The sequence below is a fragment of the Eurosta solidaginis genome, chromosome 2 (assembly GCF_040869045.1).
Source record: "Eurosta solidaginis isolate ZX-2024a chromosome 2, ASM4086904v1, whole genome shotgun sequence".
Lineage (NCBI taxonomy): Eukaryota > Metazoa > Arthropoda > Insecta > Diptera > Tephritidae > Eurosta > Eurosta solidaginis.
The window spans coordinates 195,410,058-195,417,644 of record NC_090320.1 but is presented as its reverse complement, the minus strand read 5'-3'; positions in this window follow the sequence as shown (position 1 = coordinate 195,417,644).

The following is a 7,587-nucleotide window of genomic DNA, read 5'->3' as shown; positions in this document are numbered from 1 at the left end:
GATTGTAAAATTTTCATGTATACCCTGTCCGACCCAAAAATGTCCACTAAAAAGGTTGGCGATATCAGTTTTTGAAAAATATTTTTTTTAGGTCAAACCTTAAGGAAAAAAATGAAATTTTGCAAAGAAAAGCGATTCAGAGGCGGGTAAAAATGCAGTTTTACAGTTGTACCAATAAAAAAAATGTTTATGCCAAATTTCGTTCGGATTGGGAGATTTTTTTCGACTTATGACATTAAAATTATTTTGGAAATAGTTAAAAATTTGTTTAAGCTGTGATCTTAGCTCAACCATACCACTACTGAGGTAGTTAAATACAATAGAGTTCTTGCAAACTTTGGTAAGGTTAGAACTTTAGGAAAGTGGGCGTGGTCTTTAATCGATTTTTATTATCTTCACTCAGTCTATATAATTTGGCAAGGATAGTGTCTCTGAAAATTTCAAAGCTTTAACGACTTTTTGATTTACGGGTTGTTAAACTTCCAACTTTTCTTCTTCTAAATGTGGGTGGTGCCATGGCCATATTCCAACAGGGACGGACATGGCTTAATCAAATTTTTTTCGATATCTGTCTCCATTCCTTTATATCTGTACAACGAACCGTTATTTAAACAAAGTTATTATACCCCGTGTACAAGTACAGCTGGGTATAAAAAATGGAATGAAAAACGGAAACGCTGGATGTTTTTTAAGCTGTTACGTATACGCATCTGCACCTATATATCTTTTCAGGTGATACGGATATGGCTACATAGAGTACTTTATCCCTATGTTGATATCTCCAACTAACTTTTTATGAATTTCACGAAAACGTTCTAAACTAAGCTATGTATGGATTAAAATAAGTTTGAATAATTTCAGCTTCAAAAAGCATCAAAGCGAAATTTACAAAAAAAAATTTTTCTCTGATTTTTCTTTATTATAACCTTTTGATAAGAGTTTTTATCTTGGTTCCTTTTTTGTCGCTTTGCCGGTCATTTCAAAATGAATCGTCTATTCAAATAAACAAAATCGTCGCCGCCAGAAGCCTTTTGGAAGTTTTTAAATGCGAACATATACAAGTGCATACATATGTAATAATATAGATATACATATACACATAAATACTGCATAACAGCTCGAAATCGTATGAGCGATTGTAATACTAAGTTCAAACACACACCAAATTGGCAATTTCTACTATTTGGGAAATTTATTACGCAATTTGGCATATAATAAATTGTAATAATAAATTGCCAATTTAAAAAAATTGCGTAATAAATTGTTTCAAACTGCAAATGCAACATTGTAAACTGTGTTTATTGAGTATATTTCAACGTCAGTTACGCATGGCTTAACTATATGGTTGGCTCATCTCATCAGCTGATTTTATGTCTTTCATTTCACTGGAGTAGGGATTGTCAAAAGAAGATGGCAAACTCAAAATAAAACCAAAACATTGAACACATTTTCTTACAACACACAAAAATTTCAAAGTTTTATGTTTTCATTCCATTTCATTCGCCTAATAATGTACGTGTTCATTTTGACAGTCTGAACAAAGGTATGTTCTTGATGTAGAGATGAGCCAACCAGCTATCAAATTACTATTGTGTAAGCTAAATCGAGTTGTATGAACAGCACTCAATTCAAATCGAAATTTCCTCAATTTATTTTTCTGTTTGAACATAGTATAAGATATAGTGAAAACCATTGCATCGTTTACATGTGATACAGAACAGTGTTCAAATATAGCACTGTCCTCTAATAGGGGTCAATGTAAGCCCTCTACTTGGCCTATCAGATCTATACGTAAGGTTGTCTCTCAGGGGAAAAGAGTGTTATAATAAACAAGTAAGGACGGGACTTCATACCTTTCATAATATCCGAGATAACAGCTCTATATGTCGGTAATCCTCACACTAAGTTTCACGTTTCGTGTTGTACGCATGAGATAGCTATCACCACGAATCACTTATCTGAACTTTATTTATATCACGTATGTTGAAATAGTGTAGATTTTTCGAAAAGTTTCGTATCTGAACAATCGATTGTATGGGGTTTATGCTATTTATACGACCGATCGCTATAATTTTTTTCTTACAACAATTAATACTCTGTAAATAAACATTTGGTGAAATTTGAAGCTTAAATCTAATAAGCTGAGGAAGATATGAAAAAAAATCCTCTTTTTTTAAAAGTCGGTTGTGTGAGGGATTTATTCTATAGTCATCCGCTCCGGTCGGTTCCGACAAATGTCTAATGACACACCTTAGTATACCCAGTCACCAAATTTCATAAAGATACTTTAAAAATTTAGGGACTAGTTTGCGCTCAAACATACAGACGGGCAGACAGACAGACGGACATGTCTAAATCAACTCAGCTCGTCATCCTAATCATTTCAGTATACTTATTGGTGGGTCTATATCCTCCCCTTTAAAGGCTTACAATTTTGAGATTCGTGACAAACTCAATACACCATTTCATTTTCATTTTAAAGGTATACAAATTTCCGTAGAAGTAAGCAAAATAAATGATGAAAAGTTTTTCCAGATGACCCAAAGTTATTTAGCAACAACGGAAGTTGAAAACGAAAATTTATAATACTTTTTTCCACTTCGAAAACGAAAGATTTCCCTTTTTTCTCAGAGTTAATTATAGAATATTTCAAAAATATATGAGTCTAAACCCTCATGAGAAGCTAACTCTGAGTTTAAAACGTAACTTGTCGTTCTGGCCTTAGAGGCGTCAAATTGTAAAATACACGGTAAACATTATTGTTAAGGAAGGAATGATTGGCATGTTTAGCAAAGATACGGTCAAAATCGGCTAAGTTAAGTGCAAACTATAAATGATGATGATGTTTATCTGTAAATGTGTATAAAGGTATGTGGACAGTTCGGATGAATCCCGTAAGCTCTGGTACTAACACCTTCTATTCCTAGCCCGACTGATTCGGAAACAATTTTTTTTGGCCCCAAGAATCTTCGGGTCTGTAGATCTTATTCGGCTCTTAGAATATACTAGACCACTAAAGCCGCTGGTGCAACATGTGAGCTGTGTGTGAGATATCTTTTTGTATCTGGGTTTTCATTGCTGTCTAAAAAATAGCAAATTCGAATATTTCATTTTCATTTCAAAGTCATTTAAAAAAAATAGTAACTGTCGCATTGAGTACGAACTATACTATACTATAAGTCGACAACAATTCTCATATATGACTGTCGACTTATAAGCCAAATTAAACTTCCTTAACCCTAACGCCGTAGTCGTAACCATACCCATAGCCATAACGATCTCAATGTGATCGATTAATGGTGCCTTAACCTAAAAAACGTGAAAATTTCATAAAAATGAAGAAAACGCAAAAAATTACAAACATATTCCACAAAAAATAAGTCTCTTAATCATAACGTATCAAAAAAAAAATGAAGAAAATCTACAAAAAGTTATTAAATTCACCAACTCAAATATTTTTAGGTTATGGATATGGCGAGAAACCAAAAACTAATTGATTGGCTATGGCGTTAGCGTTATGGTATGGCACCATTAATCGATTACATTCCTTTCCATAAGGTAGGTTCGATCAGCTGATTTATCTGGTTATGGCTTTGTGGTTATAAGTCACCATTAATTCGCCCTTATAGTTGGTCTTCGTCAGTAGCCATCATTCCAGCAGTTACTCTCATTTAAGTATTTTCATATTTCCATTTCATTTAACATGTAGCTACTCCATAGTCAATGCCACTACATAAATAATCACCCCTATTACGGTTGTCAACGTCAACCATCACTTCGTATCGTTGTCGCCATCACATCGTATCAACATCAATGTCACGTCAATGCATAATTGGTATTTACTAAGGCAATGTATTGATGTCGACGTGATATCGATAAAAATACGATCCCTATATTTTTGACAGCTGTTTATTTACAATTTGTATTGAGTTAATTTTTTTTAGTGGACAATTTTTGGATCTAAATAACTGCTGAAATCTATTAGTGCACAATTAAACATTCCGGGAAAATACACACAAGGAATTTGTTTACGAACTTTAGTGAATATATTGTAGATGATTGGATTTCTCTTTAGTACACCATTAACAACTCCCTACCTCCCAGAGCGTGGTGAACTAAGGGAAAACTTAATCGAATTCGGGAGGGGTATCAAAATACCCGAATTGACCTCGGTATTAATAATCTGAAGGCGGAAATAAAAAATCCTTGAAATTTCACAAAAACCTTTTAATGAACCACTTGAAAGCTTGCAACTGTTTTTGCAAATATTTCCTAACGCAAGTAAAATTGTTATATTCCGACTTCGGATTAATAAAATCGAGGTCAATACGTGCCTTTTGGTCCCTCTCCTGAATTTTTTGGGCGTGTTTTAGCAGTCGACCGCTACCCTAGAACATTACCACAAATCTACTAAACTGACTGTTGTTGGTTATTTTGACTATTTTCTAAAATTGAATAAAAAATTAATAAATAAGAAGCATAAAAATCATAAAAAAAGCTTATTTTTTGAATTTTTAATAGTTGAATTCTGTATTGCCGCGCTTGTCGTCATCAAAAACTGTGTCGACAAACTTTGTGTCGCGCCACGTCAACACAACTTCAATATTGTTTTAGCCAATACCAAAAAAGCGTCAACACCTATCAATAGTTATCGACGTTGACAACGCCGACACCAATTCATGAGCGTCAACATTAATTTTCTCACTATTGGCAACCGTAATAGGGGTGAATGACTATCCATTGAAAATGAAACATTTAGAGCTCAGTCAGTAATGCGAATACTGGTATGTACTAAATTTAGATCCATCAACAAAGCTTTTTTCAGTGAACTTATGCCATTTTCAAAAATAACGGCTCATATATAGTAACATATACATACCTAGTATATACAAACATATTTCATATTTTACTTTATTTTTGTAATATCTATAAAAATATGCAAATGCCCATGAGTGTGCAGTTATCTAACCTTCAACTAAGGTCATTGACTTTAAAAACTGATTTAATACATTTTTAAAAATATGCAGAATAAATGCCCAGTTTTGCAAACATATTTCTTTTAATACAATCACGTATATATAAATGGTTGTGCAGAATAGATTTTCTAAAATTTTTTTTACTTAATATGTCCTTTACAGGAGAAGAAGGTTGCCTACTTCGCTTAAGTGCTATTTCCGAGTTTGGATGTTGGAAGTTTGTAGGTTCTACGAAATCGCAAGTGTGCATATGTTCATATATAAACAGATGTGGTATCTATATTAAGAAGAGTTTGAGTTCCAGTGTAACCGCATATTATATGTATGTACATAAAATCAGTATAAGATTTAGCAACAAGATTAAAGTAAACGGTTCAAAGTCTATTTAAATAACAAAGTACTACATTATTTTCCGAGTTATGGATGAAGAAAAGTACACACGCAGGTATTGTTTCTAAGCAGGATGATGGCAAAGATCGAAAAACTAACAGAAAGCAACAGGAAACTGCTGTGGGCAAGCATAATTCAGAGGAGAATTGCTGTAAGCTCATTGCATCTAAAGAGCTATGAGCTCTTAGAGTGTCATTCGCTCACGGCACCGTATCAGGAAGTGTATGAGAAGAAAAAAGAGCACATTAAAGTCCAAATAACCATGGAAACACCGTTAAGGCTGAAGTCTGGGAAAATGAACAACGAGGCAGATGGAAAAAGACATCGCAGATGTTATAGCATGAATTACTAGACACTTTGACGGGATAAATTACTACTTAACACAAATGATCTTAGAACATTGGTTATCCCATAAATACCTATAAAAACTGGAATAGGTCGAAGATTCGAAGTGCGTGTAAGGCGATCCAGATAAGGATGATGTAGCCAAACCGACAAATACTCGAGCAAAGAGTTGGCTAAATCACTGACAATAATGTTGTAGCAGAAATGCTGAGTATCCCAGAAGAAAGAAATCAGCAACAGCAATAGCAACAAATTAGCTGCTACCTAGAAACCACACTCATAACAAAAAAGGCGTGAGTACCAAGTACTTTTAAGACTCGATCTGTAAACATACGAGTGTACGGTTAGAAGAAGTGTTTTTGAGTTAACTACAGCTCACTGAGGGGTTGAAGTCAAACCACAACAAGGTAATTTTATCAGAACAAATAATTAAGGCGTTTTTGAGAATAACTTCTTCGCTTCTTTTCGGTAAGAACTGACATCGGCAAGTTATTGTTTTGTTATCGGCTTAATAATTTTGTCGGATCGTTAGAAGTTATAGGCTTGTTATCGCCAAGTCATTGGCTTCTTACTGGTTTCTTGTATCTGTTTTAAATAATAAAAAATCGTTGAGTCATCGATAACAAATCAAAAACACGCCTACAGTAAATTGGTAACACTCTGATAAGAAAGCTATAACTTTTCGAACTTAAAGCCATTACTTTTCAATAAAAAGTCGACAACTTTGCGATAACATACTGAAAACTTTTCGATATTTAATCGAAAACTTACCGATAATACATCGATAACTTTTCAGAAAAAAGCGATAACTCGACGATGAAAATCGGTAGCTAAGTGATAACCTTTGTTAACGATACAAAATTTAGAACACTTCGATAACGAATCGATAATTTGTCTATACCTAGTAGATAACAAACAGATAACTCTTGGATAAAAACCAGGAGTATTAATGAAACTCGATTGCATAAAGATTACTTTTTGATAGAAAATAAATAAATTTTTGATAACATATCGATAACTAAACGATAACTTTTCGATAAAAAGCCGATAACCCATCGATATAAATTTGATAACTCAGTGATAGCCTTTGGTAACGATAGCAAATGTATAAAACTTTGACAAAGAAGCGATAACTTGTCCATACCTCGTCGATAACACGCCTTTGATAAAAATTAATAAATTGATGGAATTCGAAATATATTGATAACTCTATGATGGCAATTCGACAACTTTCTGATACATTTTCTATAATTAATCGATGAATTTAAGATAACAAACCGGTCGTTCGTCGATACAAAACCGGTTACGCATTGATCACCTTTATTATCGATAGCAAACTTTTAAAACTTCGATAACAAATCAACAACTCGCTGTACCTCGTCTATAGCACATCAATAACAAACCCTTAACTCGAGGATAAGAACACACTCTGAACGCGTCTATAGCAAACCGGTAACTTATCGATAACAAACTGTTAATGCTTCTTGCCTTTGCTATCTGATTTGACTCATATCAACTCTACCGCATATATTGTTGCCACGTTAGGCTATCGCGTAGCAACTACACTTGGGCTTACATCTGGGCTCACCCATGTCATGAGCTAAGACGTTGGCACATCCAAAGAAGGACTTAAAGGTTATTCAAGAATAACAAACATGGAACAGCACGCTGAAACAATAAGAAACGGGCCCAAGTGTGGGCGAAAGGTCCTATTGTGAACTGAAATAACATTTTAATCAATATATTTTTCGAAAGAAAAAGTTCAAAGTCAAACATCCGCTTTTAGTAGGCCGTCTTCGAAAAGCAGATTTAGTTTTCATTGAACGACTCCATCTCCAAAAAGATGAAAGTTTCAATCCAATATCCAGCTATGTAG